We start from the raw sequence: 16,365 nt of genomic DNA, 5'->3' as shown, positions 1-16,365 counted from the left end.
AGATTGAAAGTCCTGCTGGGCATGTGCTGATGTGTGCCCAAAATCCTGGGAGGAGAATGGAGGATAGATGATTGTGATGCGGCCATCCCCTCAAAGGGTGATTTCTTGCTTTCTATCTCTGCCTCTCTGGTGAGCGTGTGTAGCCTATAGCAAAAATATCCCTATAAAAAAGAGAGAAAGAAAGAGAGAGAGAGAGAGAGAGAAAGAAACCCAAAGATAAAAAGATTGTTTGGCACACTTTATATGAAAGCTTCAAAACTCCCAATATGTGAGGATTTTTCCCCCTTTCTTTTTTGAACATTAGCTAAATACCAGTGCTATTAATAGTTACAAGCTTGGTTGCAGTGGTCTTATCTATGGACTGATTTCCAAAAACCACCTGCTGCTGAATTTACCAGGGACCCTCAGCGTACAAACCACTCACCACTGGACTTCTTTCTGTGTCTCCTGGGGAACTTGAGCTCAGACTCATTTACGAGAGACCTACAGAGAGGAGTCTTTGGTTTGAGAACCACTGCTCACTTTTCCTGCCTTTCACCCTTCACACCTCATTCCTTATCTCCCCATCTCTCTCTAAAAAACAATTAAAAAAAATTAAAAATCTATCGTGGATCAAAAGGCTGCTATTCTTTACCAAAGAGAGGAATGTAGAAAGAGCTGAAGAAATTATCCTCTATTCCTAACTCCACTTTACCCATTTTTTTAAAAAGGGATTTTTGCTATAGGGTACATGTGCTCACCAGAGAGACAGAAAGCAAGAAATCAATCCCTGAGGGTATGGCCCTGCCACAATCCCTTCTTCTCCATTCTCCTCTCAGGATCTTGAGTGCGTGCGCACACACACACACACACACACTCACGCCTGGCATGAGTTTTGGGGTTCTTTTTAGAGGTTTTTGCTATAGGGCACGTGTACTCGCCAGACAGACAGAGAGAGACAGAGAGATAGAAAGTGAGAAATCACTCCCCAGGGGGGATGGCCACGCTGCAATCCCTTCTCCTCCATTCTCCTCTTGGGATCTTGAGCATGCACGCACACGCGACCGGCTTGAGGTTAAGGCACCGGGTCTGGGACTCGAACCGCGGTCAGCTACATGGGAGTTCAGTGACATAGCCATTACGCTAACTGCTGGCCCCCTATGCCCAGCATGAGTTTTAAGCTGCCAGGTCTAAGACTTGAACCACAGTGGACTATGTGGGAGTCCAGTGATGTCACCATTACACCATCTGCTAGTCCCCGCTTTACCCATATTTTATGTGTAACATCAAATGTTGTCCTTTTGGTCCTTTTCTTACAGATAGGTTTTTTTTTTTTTTTTTTAGAATTATTATACTCTATGATTTTAGCAGTCAGGTTACCAAGATAAAGAAATGTGTATAACCTATATTACTTTCTATAGCTTTCTGGATAATACTTTCAGGTGGTGCTGGTCAATTATTTTCTATATCTTTTGGTTTTTCACAATTATTGAAGTGGGCTACCTGGTATGATAAAAAGCCAAGTATTAGATAACTTTACTCTAGCTTTTCAATTGAGCTTTTGATAGTGGGTAGATACAATCTCTAAGGTTTATTCCTAGTAATAGGGTAGTGAAAGTTCTCTGCCCTCCAGGTTCCCCATTTTTATTGTTAAAACCAGAGAGAAGGAGACCAGCAGGTGGAATAGTGGTTAAGGCCCTTGACTCCTACATGGCCAACTGTAATTCAGATCCTGGACCTGGCAGCTTGAAAATCACACTGAACCCATGTGTGTGAGTGCCCAAAATCTGAGGAGGAGAGAGGATTGTGGCATGGCCATCCCTCCAAAGGGTGATTTCTCTCTTTCCTTCTCTTTCTCTTACCTGTGAGCACATATGCCCTATCGCAAAAACCTTAAAAAATAGAGAGATAATTGATCATGCTGCCAACTCTGGGTTGAAGAGGGAACATCATGAACTGGGTGGCAAGAGAGCCTCCAGCTCACTAAGTGTAGGAATCCAGCCTTTATGGTCCCATCACATGCCTAGAAAGCAAACCTTAATTCGCTAGAATGGCAGTGACTGGATACTGGGGACTCAGCAGTGAGCTTTGCCCTGTAATCCCTGATGATCCTCTTGGATTCTGTTTTTGGTTTAGATAAAGCCTGAAGCTGATGAACAATAACTAAACACCTACATCATGTGCACTTAGCTAACACTGTGAATGTTAGCACTCTTGAATTTGAGTATGTGTTATTTTTGTACAGAGTATAAACCAATTTTATGTTCCATAATGCAAACAGGTACCTATCTGTTTCTTTTTTTTTTTTTCTCCCCTTTTCAATGATTTAATAAAACTCATACATAGGTCAAAAAACTTCATTATCAAACCAGAGTATCTGATTCACCAAGCTTTCAGGTTATTTAAAAAGAATGTTCAGCTGGAAACTGTCACAAATAGGACTTTTTACTTGTCACTATTAAAAGATTCTTGGACTGGTGGTTCATATCCATCAGCTCATTCAACTTTGGTGCCCGTCTCATCCCCAGTAGCTTTTCCAGAGTTATTACCTTCACCATGAAGCTCCATGAGTTTTCCCAATTCAAACTTGGGCTTCTTCAGCATTTTCTTTTATGACGAAGACTTCATGGAGAGAATAGATGGATTGGCAAGCCTTTTCTTTGTCTTTTCCAGTGCTGTCTGGAATCAGTTTAGTGACCACTTCTTTTGAGTCATTTTTCTGCACCTCACAGGTCATGATTTCCATCATCTTCTTCCGGATTTGGCGGACCTGCTGATGCTGGGCATGAGAGGTCTTCTGTATCTGATTCTTGTGTTTGTTAGTAAGCCCAACACAGAAGAGACGAAGCAAATAACCATCGATAGTCTTGACATCAACATGAGCTTCAATCATGATCTACCATTTTTTTTTTTTACTTTCTTTTTTTTTTTTCTTTTGAGAGGTTTTCGCTATAGGGCGCGTGCGCTCGCCAGACAGACAGAGAGAGACATAGAGACAGAAAGCGAGAAATCACCCTCCAGTGGCGATGGTCACACCACAATCCCTTCTCCTCCATTCTCCTCTTGGGATCTTGGGCACGCACGCACATGCGCCCGGCGTGAGTTCTAAGCCACCGGGTCCAGGACGTGAACCACAGTCAACTACATGGGAATCCAGCAACATAGACATTATGCTAACTGCTGGTTCCGGATCTACCATTTTTTGACCATAGAACACATTTTGTCATAGGTGAGATCCATGCCATGGAAGTTAGTCAGACAGTTTTTGCCCTGAACATCCTCAGTAATTAGTTTGAATTTCCTAAATGCAACTTCATCATTCTGCAGATCTGCAAGGCTCACTTCAAATACACAGCCCTTAAGACCACCAGATGCAATTTTTGGTTCCTTGAGTCCTGGTAACTAGTGTCTTCCCAATACTTCTTATGTTGAACATAGCAAGTGCTTTCACATCATACCAACCTTTTTTTATAAAATGGATCAACCACTTTCTTCTTGGCTCCCTTCTTGCCACCTTTCATAAGGGGCTTATTTTTGCCAACTGCCATGGTGCTACTCAGAGAGCCAAAAGGCCCTATCTGTTTCTAAATAAAACATATCCATAAAAAAAAATGCAATGTAGGGAACCAGCAGTTAGCGTAATGGCTATGTCGCTGGACTCCCATGTAGTCGACCGAGGTTCACGTTCCGGACCCGGTGGCTTACAACTCAGGCCGGGCGCGTGTGCGTGTGTGCCCAAGATCCCGAGAGGAGAATGGAGGAGAAGGGATTGCGGCATGACCATCCCCCCTGGGGGGTGATTTCTCGCTCTCTGTCTCTATGTCTCTCTCTGTCTGTCTGGCGAGCGCACACGCCCTATAGCGAAAATCTCTCAAAAAAAAAAAATGCAATGTAGCTCAAGTTGACTTCTTAACCAGGAGAGATAAATAGCTGGATGAGTGAATGAATAGACGGATAGCACAATGGGTAGCTTGGTTGTCAGAGGAAGAAGAGCAGAGCATGCAACAGAAAACTTCTAGGGTAGAAGGGAAAACAATTCAATGTAGCCAACCAGCTGGGAAATATCTCTGGTGAGAAATCACCCAACTGTACCCTTCTCTGGAGTTGACCACACAACCTTTTTCTCCAGTTTTCAAACTAAAACCAAGGCTGCGCCGTCAGGGCTGAAAAAGCTAAGAATTCAAAGGAAGCATTTCCAGTGCTGTGGACAAGGCCTGGGGAAGTCCATGCTAACCTACCCTGACCTGAAGAATGATCACTTACTTTCAGGACAGGGACTAATCACGGGTAAAGATTAAAAATGAGACTGTAGCATCACGACCACAACAAAAAGAGAGAGAGTGATAAAGAGAGACTTAGAAATGAACACCCACTTACTTTCAGATGAAAAGGTTGAGTCAAAGTGGTGTTAAGGAGCTGATAAATAATGTAGCCAAGAACCCCCAGAACCAGACGAATACAGTGGGTGGTTTTCTTTTCCTCCCAATAATTGCTCTTTACCTGCAGGTCTGAGGAGCATGTTCTAAGATACATAACAATTTTCTTGATGTATATAATTCAACTGATCTGCCTCTTGTATTTGGTTCTGTTTTTGTTTGTAATTCACTTCCACCAGGTTGTGTGGATGAAGTAGGAAAAGATGGTCTTCGGCATGTCAGGAGAAATCCCCCTTTCTTCCTTATCCCTTCCCATTGCAATCTCTTGCCTCCTTCCTCCCTGGGCCATCTACACTTCACTTTGTGCTTCCCTCAGATTCCAGGGGCAATCCAGGGCACATGTGCTCACCAGAGAGAGACATACAGAGAGAGAAAGTGGGAAAGCAAGCCACCAGGTCCAGGTTGTGAATCACACTTAGTCAAGTGGGAGTCCTTGGCCTTAACCACCGCCACCAGCTGGCCCCATGTGAGTTGTCTTTAAAGAACTTGCTCCAGCGAGAGCTGCAGAGAAGCACAGGGGTAATTACAGTGCAGGATGGTGAGTCTATGAGGCAAGAGTACAGCCTGGGAAAGAGCTGAGATAGGGTATAAAGTTAAGTCCCGGAATTGCACATGCCAGGTATTCTTTAGTTGTAAAACGTAGATGTCATCATTCCTTTTTCATTACATTGGTTCCTTAAAATTTTTCATTTATTAATTCCTTCCATGAGCAAGAGAGGTAAAGAGAGAGAGAGAGAGTGAGAGAGAGAGAGAGAACCCCCAGCAGGGTTTTGACACTGTGATCCACCCCCAGCCTTCAGCCATCACGGGATCATTGGCACACCCATGCCCAGCATAATCATAGAGGTCTCTGGGACTTGAACTAGGAACCTTCTTACATGTGATTGCCACACAGAGCATCATGTTTTACTGGTGTGCCCATCTGGCCCCTTATTACACAGACTTTGATGGCCAGAGAGGTTATTATAGTAATCTATTTAGGAAAGAAATGTCATACAGGTGTAAGGAGAAAATACCCAAGGGCTAGCTCCAGGACATCGAGGCTTGACATTTACATAATTTCAGGGAACTGAGAATGTTTTCTTCTTTTTTCCTTGAAATATTTTTCTACTGGTTTTGGATAGCTAATTTCTAACTCCAATGTAGCATATATCAAAAGTTCCATAGCAGGAAACTCATAAGCCCTTTTTGTATTCTCTGTTTGATTTGTAAGGATGGAAGTATATTTTTTTTCTGTGATGATGTTATAACAGTGATTTTTCAGAAATAATCTAAATTTGTAATCATGAATGCAGAATGCCATACTCTAATGACTAGACAGATTAGAATTCTAGTTTACCCCAAAGTATGAAGTCAATGCGGGGTAGGACGGGTGGGTCATAGGAGGAATGAGACCTTCATTAACTGTAAGCAGTTTCCTGGCAGTGTCGGGAGAGGATGAGGAGAGCCTCTACTAAAAGGATTAAATAGTGTTTAAACCCATTCTCCAAGAAACATAATATATTTTGGATGGTTTATGCCAATCCTTAAAAGGAATGTTTTACTGGTTTGTTATTTTTTGTTTTCTTGGTTTTGTTTTTCTTTTTTTTTTTTTTTTTTACAAGCTTAATAAGAACATAAATCCCTAAACTGGGACCAGCAGTTAGTGTAATGGCTATGTCGCTGGACTCCCACGTAGTTGACCGCGGTTCCCATCCCGGACCGATGGCTTAAAACTCACGCCGGGAGCATGTGCGTACGTGCCCAAGATCCCGAGAGGAGAATTAAGGAGAAGAGATTGCGGCGTGGCCATCCCCCCTGGGGGGTGATTTCTCGCTTTCTGTCTCTCTGTCTCTGTCTGGTGAGCACACACGCCCTATAGCAAAAAGCTCTAAAAAAAAAAAAAAAAGAACATAAATCCCTAAACTCTATTGGATTAACTGATGATATCCATAATAATCCCTCATCTCCTCCAAATGGGAAGGATGGATAGATAAATGAGAAGATAGATGATCGATCAATCGATAGATGATAGATTAAAAAAAAGTAAAAGTTGAACTTTAAAACCCCTGGGGAAGACCAAATGGCCCCACATTCTTTATCTGTAGTGCACTCACATTGGGGGTTTCTCCAGCTAGGAACTTCCTATGAGGAAGAGGGGAGAAGAATATCAGAGGCAGAAATCCTCAGTCATTCGGAGAAGACACGAACGATAGTATCTGCCACTAGTGTTGAGACTGCACTTTATCAGTCCTCAGTAGAATCTCAAAGGTCCCTGGGGCACTTTGTTGTCACAGAGGGAGTTTCTTAGGTTAGGGATTTCCCCAACAGTCTCTGTTAAGTTTCCCTTTCTGTAACTGTCGGGAGCCAACTGTCTGTCTCACTGTTCAAATGGAACTGGATTTTGCAGATCATTAAATGATGCTGCAAATGTTAATAGAAGCACAAGTAACTAATTTTTTTCTACCCCTTACTCTGGAGTGGAGTGTTCTTCCTCCAACCAAATAAACAAAATCAACATAGTTCCCAGTATTCTAGAATGAGTAAACACTCAGTCCAAATTGCTATAATTCCTGTGATCAGTCGCTAAAATGTTTTTACTATGAATTGATCATATTTGGAGGGTAGGAGCATAGTCTTTGAGGAGCACATCTGAATTGGAATCCCAGGTCTATCTTTTTTTTTTTTAAGATTTTTGTCATAGGGCTTGTGTACTCACCTGGAGAGGACAGAGACAGAGAGAGAAAGTGAGAAAGCAGCTCCCAGGGGGGATAAGCCACACCGCAATCCCTTCTCCTCCATTTTCCTCCTGGGATTTTAAGCACACCCATACACATTCCCAGTGTGATTTTCAAGCCTCCAGGTTCAGGACTCAAACTATGGTAGGCCATGTGGGAGTCCAACACCTTAACCATTATGCCACCTGCTAGCCCCAGGTGTGCCATTTACTGTTGATGAAATTTTGAGCTGTTGATGAATTTTGAGCTGTTGATGAATTTTGGGCGAGCTTCAGGTGCTTTATTAATAAAGTCATGATTACAATGTCTGTGTCAGTGTTGTTCCTATGGGAAACTAATACACTGCTTGATAAACATGTAATTTGTGTGCTTAACAAATGATAGCCATCTGACTATAGTTTTACTCACTCTAAATGCTTACCACAAAATTCCACAGTCATTCGAACCAGCAGTTAGCGTAATGGCTATGTCGCTGAACTCCCATGTGGTCGATTATGGTTCAAGTCCCAGACCCAGTGGCTTAACCTCACACCGGGCGTGTGTGCATGCATGCCTAAGATCCTGAGAGGAGAATAGAGGAGAAGGAATTGTGGCGTGGCCATCCCCCCGGGGGGTGATTTCTCACTTTCTGTCTATCTCTGTCTCTCTGGCAAGTGCACATGCCCTGTAACAAAAAAGAAATCTCTCCCCCCAAAAAAATCCAGTCATTAAAAAATAAAATTAATTTAATTTCTAGATGTTTAAGTCTTTAGAAAACAGTGTTGTTAGACTAGTTGAAGTTCAAGCTTGCTTTTCACCAAGACTTTCTATGATACAATTATAACACCTGAACTGAGCAGAGAAAGAAACTACTATTTTTATATAGAACTTTAACAAATAAATTTTGATAGAAAACAACAGGAATGTAACAGAGTAGCTGTTAATATTAACTATAAAAGCAAAAACATTTTTAGTTTCAAACACTCTCTCTACCACCACTCCTGGTCTTTGCATGAATGGCTCATTCATTCATTCATTCACTCATTCATTCAATAGATGTCTATTGAGCACTTGATGTGTACTGGACACTGGTCTAATCACTGAGAAAGAGAACACACTGTTGAAGACGAAAGCAGAAACCAGATTTTCTCATTTACCATTGTTTTCTGAACAGTGCCCAGCTCCTATGGTCTCAACGCACACATAATTCAATCCAACGTTAATAGCAAAATTTCAAGTAAGAAAATAATCTGAACAATTCATTCGCTTTTCATGGTCATTTTCCATGTTGATATGTGGAATTTCTTAAGAAAAACCAAAATATTTGGAATATTTCATTTTCAGAAGAGAAATAGCCTATAATAATGGCCTTTAATAATACAGAATCCTGAGTCTTAGTGCTCTGAGACCATGTGTCAATCACAGCTTCTCGAACCATGTCCCACTCTATAAAATGGGAAGGATAATGTGCATTCTGACAGATAAATCCCCGGGCCACCATGCGCAAAACACAAAGGTAGGTAGCCTTACTACAGGACCCTTTAAAACATGCCTTAATATGCATTTCCTACCTGAGTCTGACAAAGTGACCCTCTAAAGTGCAGAAGGGTCAGAATGATTTTCATTTTTTGTTTTATAGAACAAGATACTGAGAATAGACAGTATAGAGAAAGAGGAACAGGAGAACGACGAGGGTAAACCAGCAAATTTTCAAGATGCTGCTATTTATCGAACTATCACTTTATCTCCTATGATCCTCTCAATTACTCTCATTCCCACTTTATAGGCAAGAAAACTGAAGTCCAGAGGGTTTAAGGTAATGACTCACCCGCAGGTGGACCACTAGGAAGTTGAAGACCGCAGGGTGGGAGCTCAGTCCCTCTGACTTCCAGCTCCATGCTCTTCATTTTACCATGTGACTTCTAAGAAAAGATCAAGAGCAAGACATTTGAGAAAAAATAAGCATGCTATGAAGAGAAAAAAAATGTTTTAACTTTGTTTTGCTATAAGGTACATGTACTCACCAGAGAAAGTTAGAGAGACACATAGAGAGAGGGAAAGTGAGAAGTCACCCCTACCCTAGAAGGGATGGCCACAATCCCTTCTCCTCCTTTCTCCTCTCAGGATTTTGGCCACACATGCACACAAGCCCAGCATATTTTTCGAACTGCCAGGCCCAGACTTGAACCACAGAGTCAGCCATGTGAGATCCAATATCTTAGCCACCACATCATCTGCTGACCCCAAATTTTTTTTTTTTTTTAGAAAGAAACTTTTTCCATAGGGCACATGTGCTCACTAGAGAGACAGACAGAAAGTAAGAAATCATGCCCCAGGGGGGATGGCCACGCCAAAATCCCTTCTTCTCCATTCTCCTCTTGAGATTTTGAGCATGCATGCACATGCGCCCAGAGTGAGTTTAAGCCACCAGGTACTGGTAAAAAGAATATCACAAACTCCTTTCATAAGCCCCTTCCCCAGAAGCTATCATTATTAGAATGTGATATAGAGCTTTTACAGTATTTGTTCATGTAAACTTCTCAAGTGAGATCGTTCTCTGCATACTGTTCTCTAACCACTTTTTCCACTCCATTTGATAGACAGTGTTCCAGGTCAATAATATAAATCAATCTTTTCTTTTTCAATAGTGAATATAATTATTCTTTTTCTGTGTTTAAAAATTTAATTCAGTAATATTTTCAGAAGAGAGAATATTACCTCCACCAGTTCTCTTTCAGTCTCTTGCCCAGAGTCAACTACTCATAAAGTTTTCTCCGTTTCTACTAGGCAGGTGTGAAAACAGTTATTTCTTTGTTTCCCAGAAGCATTGGTCACTTGGTCCACTAATTCTGTGCATGTAAGGAATTTTGGTATGAAATAAATATTCATTTCTAGAACAACAAAAAAAAATCTCCAGGTAAAGTCTATGGTAGCTTCTGCTTCTATGGAACTTGTGAAAAGTAGTTATTTATTACATGAGATTCAAAATAATATCCTGTGGCCAGAGAAATTACCATAGTTTTGCATCATGACAGTGCTATGAGTTTTTAAAAGCCAGGCAAAAGAACTTGGATTTTCTCCTGAAGGCAATAGATCAGTTGGACACAATAAGATCCAAGCGAGAAGGAATTTTACCTTTTATCACCACTGTTCCTCTTTAAAACTTTTATACTGGGGTCAGTAGGTGGTTTAGTGGTTAAGGCGCTGGACTCCCACATGGCCACCATGGTTTGAGCCCCAGACCGGGCAACTTGAAAATCACATCAGGCGCATATGTATGTGTGCCCAACATCCCAAGAGAAGATTGGAGGAGAAGAGATTGCAGTATGGCTATCCCCCTTGGGGATGATTTCTCACTTTCCCTTTCTTTGTCTCTCTGACTCTCTCCAGCAAGTACACACACTCTATAGCAAAAAAAAAAAAAAAAACTTAAAAGCAAACAATCGAACAAAACTTCCATATCAATTCTCTTAGCTTCCTCTGGATGAAATCTCAGGTAGATCCCATGGCTTTTCCAATCACTCTCAGATAACAGAATTTGTTCACCAACTCTAAAATAAACATATTTTTCCATTTCAGCAACGCATTTCTAAAATCTAAATCTCCATGGTATCTTATAATCATAATTGAAAGGGGATTTGTTTTCCTCTCATAGCGATATTTAAAAGTAATGGAAGATCTGGGACCAATAGATGGTGTAATGACTATGTCACGGGACTCCCATGTAGTCAACCATAGTTCGAGTCCTGGACCCGGTGGCTTAAACTCATGTTGGGTGCATGTGCATGCATGCCTAAGATCCCGAGAGAATGGAGGAGAAGGAATTGGGGGGTGGCCATCCCCTGGTGGGGTGATTTCTTGCTTTCTGTCTCTCTGTTTCTCTCTGTCTTTCTGGCATGTGCACGTGCCCAATAGCAAAAACGTCTAAAAAAAAAAAAAAATGTAATGGAAGATCTGGGGCCTAATGGTAGTGAAGCAGTACAATGCAGCACTTCGCAAAGCAGACCCACATGGGAAGGTTGCCAGTTTGCAAGGAGACTTCCATGCTTACACTGGGTACAGGTATGCCCATGATTCAGGCTGTCTTCACTTGGGGATGGATTATGGTATCAGAATCCTATCAGGGTCCCTCTATCTCTCTCTCCCTCTTTCTCATTCATGGACTAGATAAATAAGCTCTTTTTAAAAAGACTTTAAACAGGGACTAGCAGATGGCATAATGGTAATGTCACTGAACTCCTATGTAGTTGCCACAGTTTGAGTCCCAGACTGGGCAGCTTAAAATCACACCAGGTGCATGTGTGTGCATGCCCTAAATTTTGGCAGGCAAATGAAGGAGAAGGGATTATAGCATGGCTATCCCCCCTGGGGGGGCGGATTTCTTCCTTTCTGTCTCTCTCTGTCTCTCCAGTAAGCACATGTGTCCTATAGCAAAAAAAAAAAAAAAAAAAAAGACTTTAAACAAAATAATGAGCATCTCGGGAACCAGCAGTTAGCGTAATGGCTATGTCGCTGGACTCCCACGTAGTCGACCGCAGTTCACGTCCCGGACCCGGTGGCTTAAAACTCACGCCGGGCGCGTGTGCGTACGTGCCCAAGATCCCGAGAGGAGAATGGAGGAGAAGGGATTGCGGCATGACCATCCCCCCTGGGGGGGTGATTTCTCGCTTTCTGTCTCTATGTCTCTCTCTGTCTGTCTGGCGAGCGCACGCACCCTATAGCGAAAAAACCTCTCCAAAAAAAAATAAATAATGAGCATCTCATAATTAACTAGCATCTAAGACTCAGTGAAATCTAATGATCTCTTTTTCCAGGTATTGAAAAATCCAGAATAGTAAAGTAAATAAAATTATTTTCATCAAGTTTAAGTTCTTCCTTATTGAACTCTGGCCTACTTAAGGCTTAGAAGCCTGTAATGATAGGTGAATCTCTCTGTAATGAGATATGTCTCTCTAGCTCTTGTTCCTCTGAGTTACTTCTTACCTGAAGCTTTGGGACCTTTCAGGGATTGAAGTGAGGTGAGTGAAAAGAGGTTAGGGTAAATTAAGGTATTATTTCATAGTACAGTCACCATCTGGTGTAGGTGTCCTCTCTGTGAGGTTTGTTCTAAATGTCAATTCTTTCTTTTCTGAAGTGGTTTTGTGGCTTTTTCAGAGATGACCTCCATCTTGCCTATAGTTTCTTTGACATGCAATATGCCTCCTCCAGATAGTCTCTTACAACTTCCCTTTAAGCCCTGGTTTCTTGTGGCCCACTCTACTGGGCTGGGTCCTCTTGTGTAGAGTCCCATTCAAAATAACCCAATAATGATTCCCTCCTGTGGGGCCCCACAGGCTCATTGGAAATTCAAGAATCCTTTGTCACGCTAAGCACAGAAGTTATGATGGATTCCAAACAAGCCCCCTCCCTCACTCTGCCACAAGTCAACAGAGAGCAGGCTATGGCCTTTCATCTTTGACTTTGTAACCGTGTGTCAGGTAACAGTCTCTACAGCCCTTCTCCTCCAGGAGACACGTGAAGAACTAAGAGGTTCACTTGAAGCATCCTCACTGAGTCTGAGAATACTGCTTATGAATTGCTTCTTAGAATGGTCAGTTGTAGGGACCAGCAGTTAGCATAATGGCTATGTCGCTGGACTCCCATGTAGTTGACTGTGGTTTGCATCCTGGACCCGGTAGCTTAAAACTCACGCCGGGCATGTGTGCGTGCGTGCCCAAAATCCTGAGAAGAGAATGGAGGAGAAGGGATTGTGGCATGGCCAACCCTCCTGGAGGGTGATTTCTCGCTTTCTGTCTCTCTGTCTCTCTCGGTCTGTCTGGCGAGCGCATGCACCCTATAGCAAAAACCTCTCCAAAAAAAAAAAAAGATGAATGGTCAGTTGTAGGCAACTTCTGTTTCAGGTTTTATCATCAACTTTATGATAAATACACCCACACATTAAATGTTTGTTTTATATTGTAATTTATTAAATTAATTCATTCCCTACATTTTCTCAGAAATGAGAATTGTTCACCCTAAAAGATAAAACAATAAGATGAGACATTTTAGCTATCTACTTTATACCAGGTTTTATCAAGTTATATAAGTTGACATAATGAGAAAAGCAAAACAGAATTAAGGTAATATGCCTGCTAAGAATGTATAACCTAAGTCTAATCATGAGGAAATAGCTGCCAAACCCAGATTCAGGGACCGTGTACAAAACAATTGGCTTCTAGTCTTCAAATATGACAATGGCATGAGTGACAAAGGAAGGCCGAAGAACTGTTACAAATTTAAGGGAATGACAGAAATTAAACAGCTAAATGCAATGCAGGAACCTGGATTCAATACTGGATCAGGGGGAAGTTTTCTACTATGGACAATTAGAAAAATCAGAATATTGGGATCAGCAGATGGCATAATGTTTATGAACTCTCACACAGTCGACCACGATTTGTCTCCTGGACCCAGCAGCTTAAACTCATGCTGGATACGTGTGCGTGCATGCCCAGGAACCTGAGAGGGGAATGGAGGAGAAGGGATTGCAGCGTGGCCATCTCTAGGGGGTGATTTGTCACTTTATATCTCTCTGTCTTTTCAGTGAGTGTGTGCACCTTATAGCAAAAATCTCTCTTAAAAAAAAAAAAGGAAAAGAAAAATTGGAATATTAACTCTATATGAGACAATAGTGGTGAATCTATTTTTTCTGAATTTGATAATCATATTATAGTCACATAAAATAACAACTTTGGTTCTCAAGAAATATTAAAATATTTAAAGTATTTAGACATGAGACATTATTTTAAAACTTACTTTGAAGTGGTTTGGGAGAAAAATTATATATATATAGGGTCTAGATCTGGACCGAGAAAGAGGAAGAATGGGAAAATGGCAGCACTTGATCAATCTGAGCAAAGTATATATGGAAGTTTTTATAATCTTCTGTAAGGTTGAAATTATTTCAAAATTAAAGTTCAAAAATTATCTCCTGTGTTCTTTACAGACCTTAAAAGTGTACATGATTGTGCTCGTTTTACAAAAAAATGAAACTAAGGGTGCCAGGAGGTGTGCACTGATAACACATGACCACATGGGAAAAGTCCTCTGCTGGAGTCTCGAGACTTGTCCGCGTACTCCGGGTGCATGCACCTGCTCATGATCTGAGCTGGCTGGGACTGGGCTGGTGCGAGTGTCACAGCAGAAAGACCCTGATGGGGTGCCTGCCTCTCTTATCTCTCTCTTTCTCAAAAATAAATACTTTAAAAGAATAAAAGATAAACAACACTAAGGCTCAAAGATAACTACCCGAAGACTACTCCCTTAGTGCATTCAGCCCCCAACTGCCTAGTGGCAAAGCCCATACTCTTTCCATTAAACTATATTGTCTTTTAATAGAAAACAAGAAAAAGAAAAAGCAGATAGAGGAACCATTTGGGTGAACAAAATTGCAGTGAATCATCTTGAAATGTGATTCTTGACCACTAGACCAAAAATTAAAGGTGAGCAGATTACTAATCTGTCACTAAGCTCAATATCAGAAGAGCACACACAAAACGTTTCTCTGAAATGACTTACTTTGTTACTAAATTCTAGAATAAATTGCTTAAGTGACATTTTATGTAGGCGGCTCTAAATAAGACAATAGGCAAAGTCCATAGACTTCGAGATTCAGTGGAGGAGATTGTATATGCATAGACCCAGAAGTTGGAAACTGTAGTTTACCTGTTTTTTTGGTTTTTTTGTTTTTGTTTTCTTTTTTAGAAATAGTCTCCTCTGTTGCCCAGTCCAGCCTCAAACTTGCAATCCCCCTGCCTCAGCCTACCAAGGAGCTGTGAAAATAGGCACATATCGCCGTGTCAGAATCAACTTACTTGTTATTAAACGGGATTTTCAGTACATAGCCTTTTGCCATGCTTTCACTAAGATATGATTGTTCCTAGTCTTCAAGTTACTCAATTCTTAAGCTCCTTTCTTTATTTTATCTCCTTTTCTCAGCCTTCCTTCCTCACTTCTTCTGACTAATATTATATTTATTAAATTCATCCATGTTGCTACTCACAGCAGTTATTTGTTCATTTTCTTTGTTGTTTAGTGTGCAATTGTGTGGATATACCAAAGTTTACTTATCCACTAAACTATTGATAAACATTCAGTTGTTTCTAGTTTGAACTATTAAAAATGATGCTATTATTAGCATTCTTAGACAGCCTTTTGGTACACATGAACTCACTCTAGAACTGCTGGACAAAATACATTCAATTTTAGAACTTACTATTTTTTTTTTTTTGGACAGATTTTCGCTATAGGGCGTGTGCACTCGCCAGACAGACAGAGAGAGACAGAGAGACAGAAAGCGAGAAATCACCCCCCAAGGGGGATGGCCACACCACAATCCCTTCTCCTCCATTCTCCTCTCAGGATCTTGGGCACGCACATACGCACATGCGCCCAGCGTGAGTTTTAAGCCACTGGGTCCAGGATGCTAACCGCGGTGGACTACGTGGGAGTCCAGCGACATAGCAATTATACTAACTGCTGGTCCCCAGAACTTACTACTTTCTAACATAGTTGTTCACTCTGATTATCAGTGTATTATAGTTCTCTTTGCACCTCAATTTTTTTTTTTTTTTTTTTTTTTTTTTAGAGAGAGATTTTTGCTATAGGACACGTGTACTCACTGGAGAGACAGAGAGACAGAAAGCAAGAACTCAACACTCCCAGGGAAGATAGCCATGGCGCAATCCCTTCTCCTCCATTCTTCTCTTGGGATCTTGGGCACACACACACATGCACCGGGCGTGAGTTTTAAGCCCCTGGGTCTAGGACTCAAACTACAGTTCACTACGTGGGAGTCCAGTGATGTAACCATTACACGTCTACTGGCCCCTGTACCTCATTCTTTACCAAAGATTGCAGTTGTTTATATTTCTAATTTTAGCCATTCCTGTGAGTATATAGTAGGGTTTTTTTAATTATTGTTATGATTTAATCTGAGTACTCTGCTGAATAATAAAGTTGAGCACCTCAATGTTATTAGACTTTGGATATCCTCTTCTGTTAAGTGCCTTGTTCAAGTCTCTTGTGAGTTTTATTAATTATGTGAGTTATTTATTCTGAATACAACTATTTGTCAGTTATATGTGTTGTAAACAGAAGTTCTACATTTAAATGTCAAGTTGATCCACCATTTCTCTCTTCTCTCCTACTTTTCCCCTTTCTCTTTCTCCTCTCCCCGTGTGTACATGTGCATGTCTCTTGAGAACTTTTTCCCT

The 16,365-nt window shown here is 41.3% G+C and overlaps 1 protein-coding gene across 3 annotated transcripts in view; it reads right to left on the bottom strand.

Moving 5' to 3' along the window:
* The window catches only part of TNFSF4 (TNF superfamily member 4), a 251,601-nt gene that overhangs the window by 134,226 nt on the left and 101,010 nt on the right, over positions 1 to 16,365 (bottom strand). For all 3 annotated transcript variants that reach the window (XM_027767977.1, XM_006142344.3, XM_027767978.1), the window contains one exon: positions 8,940 to 9,033. The gene's annotated coding sequence lies outside the window, so the exon portion shown is untranslated. The remainder of the gene's footprint in view (positions 1 to 8,939; positions 9,034 to 16,365) is intronic.

Source organism: Tupaia chinensis, unplaced genomic scaffold (assembly GCF_000334495.1).
Source record: "Tupaia chinensis unplaced genomic scaffold, TupChi_1.0 Scaffold000074_1, whole genome shotgun sequence".
In the NCBI taxonomy this organism is placed as follows: domain Eukaryota; kingdom Metazoa; phylum Chordata; class Mammalia; order Scandentia; family Tupaiidae; genus Tupaia; species Tupaia belangeri.
Note: the sequence above shows the minus strand (reverse complement) of the source record. Positions and strands in the feature narration are given on the sequence as shown.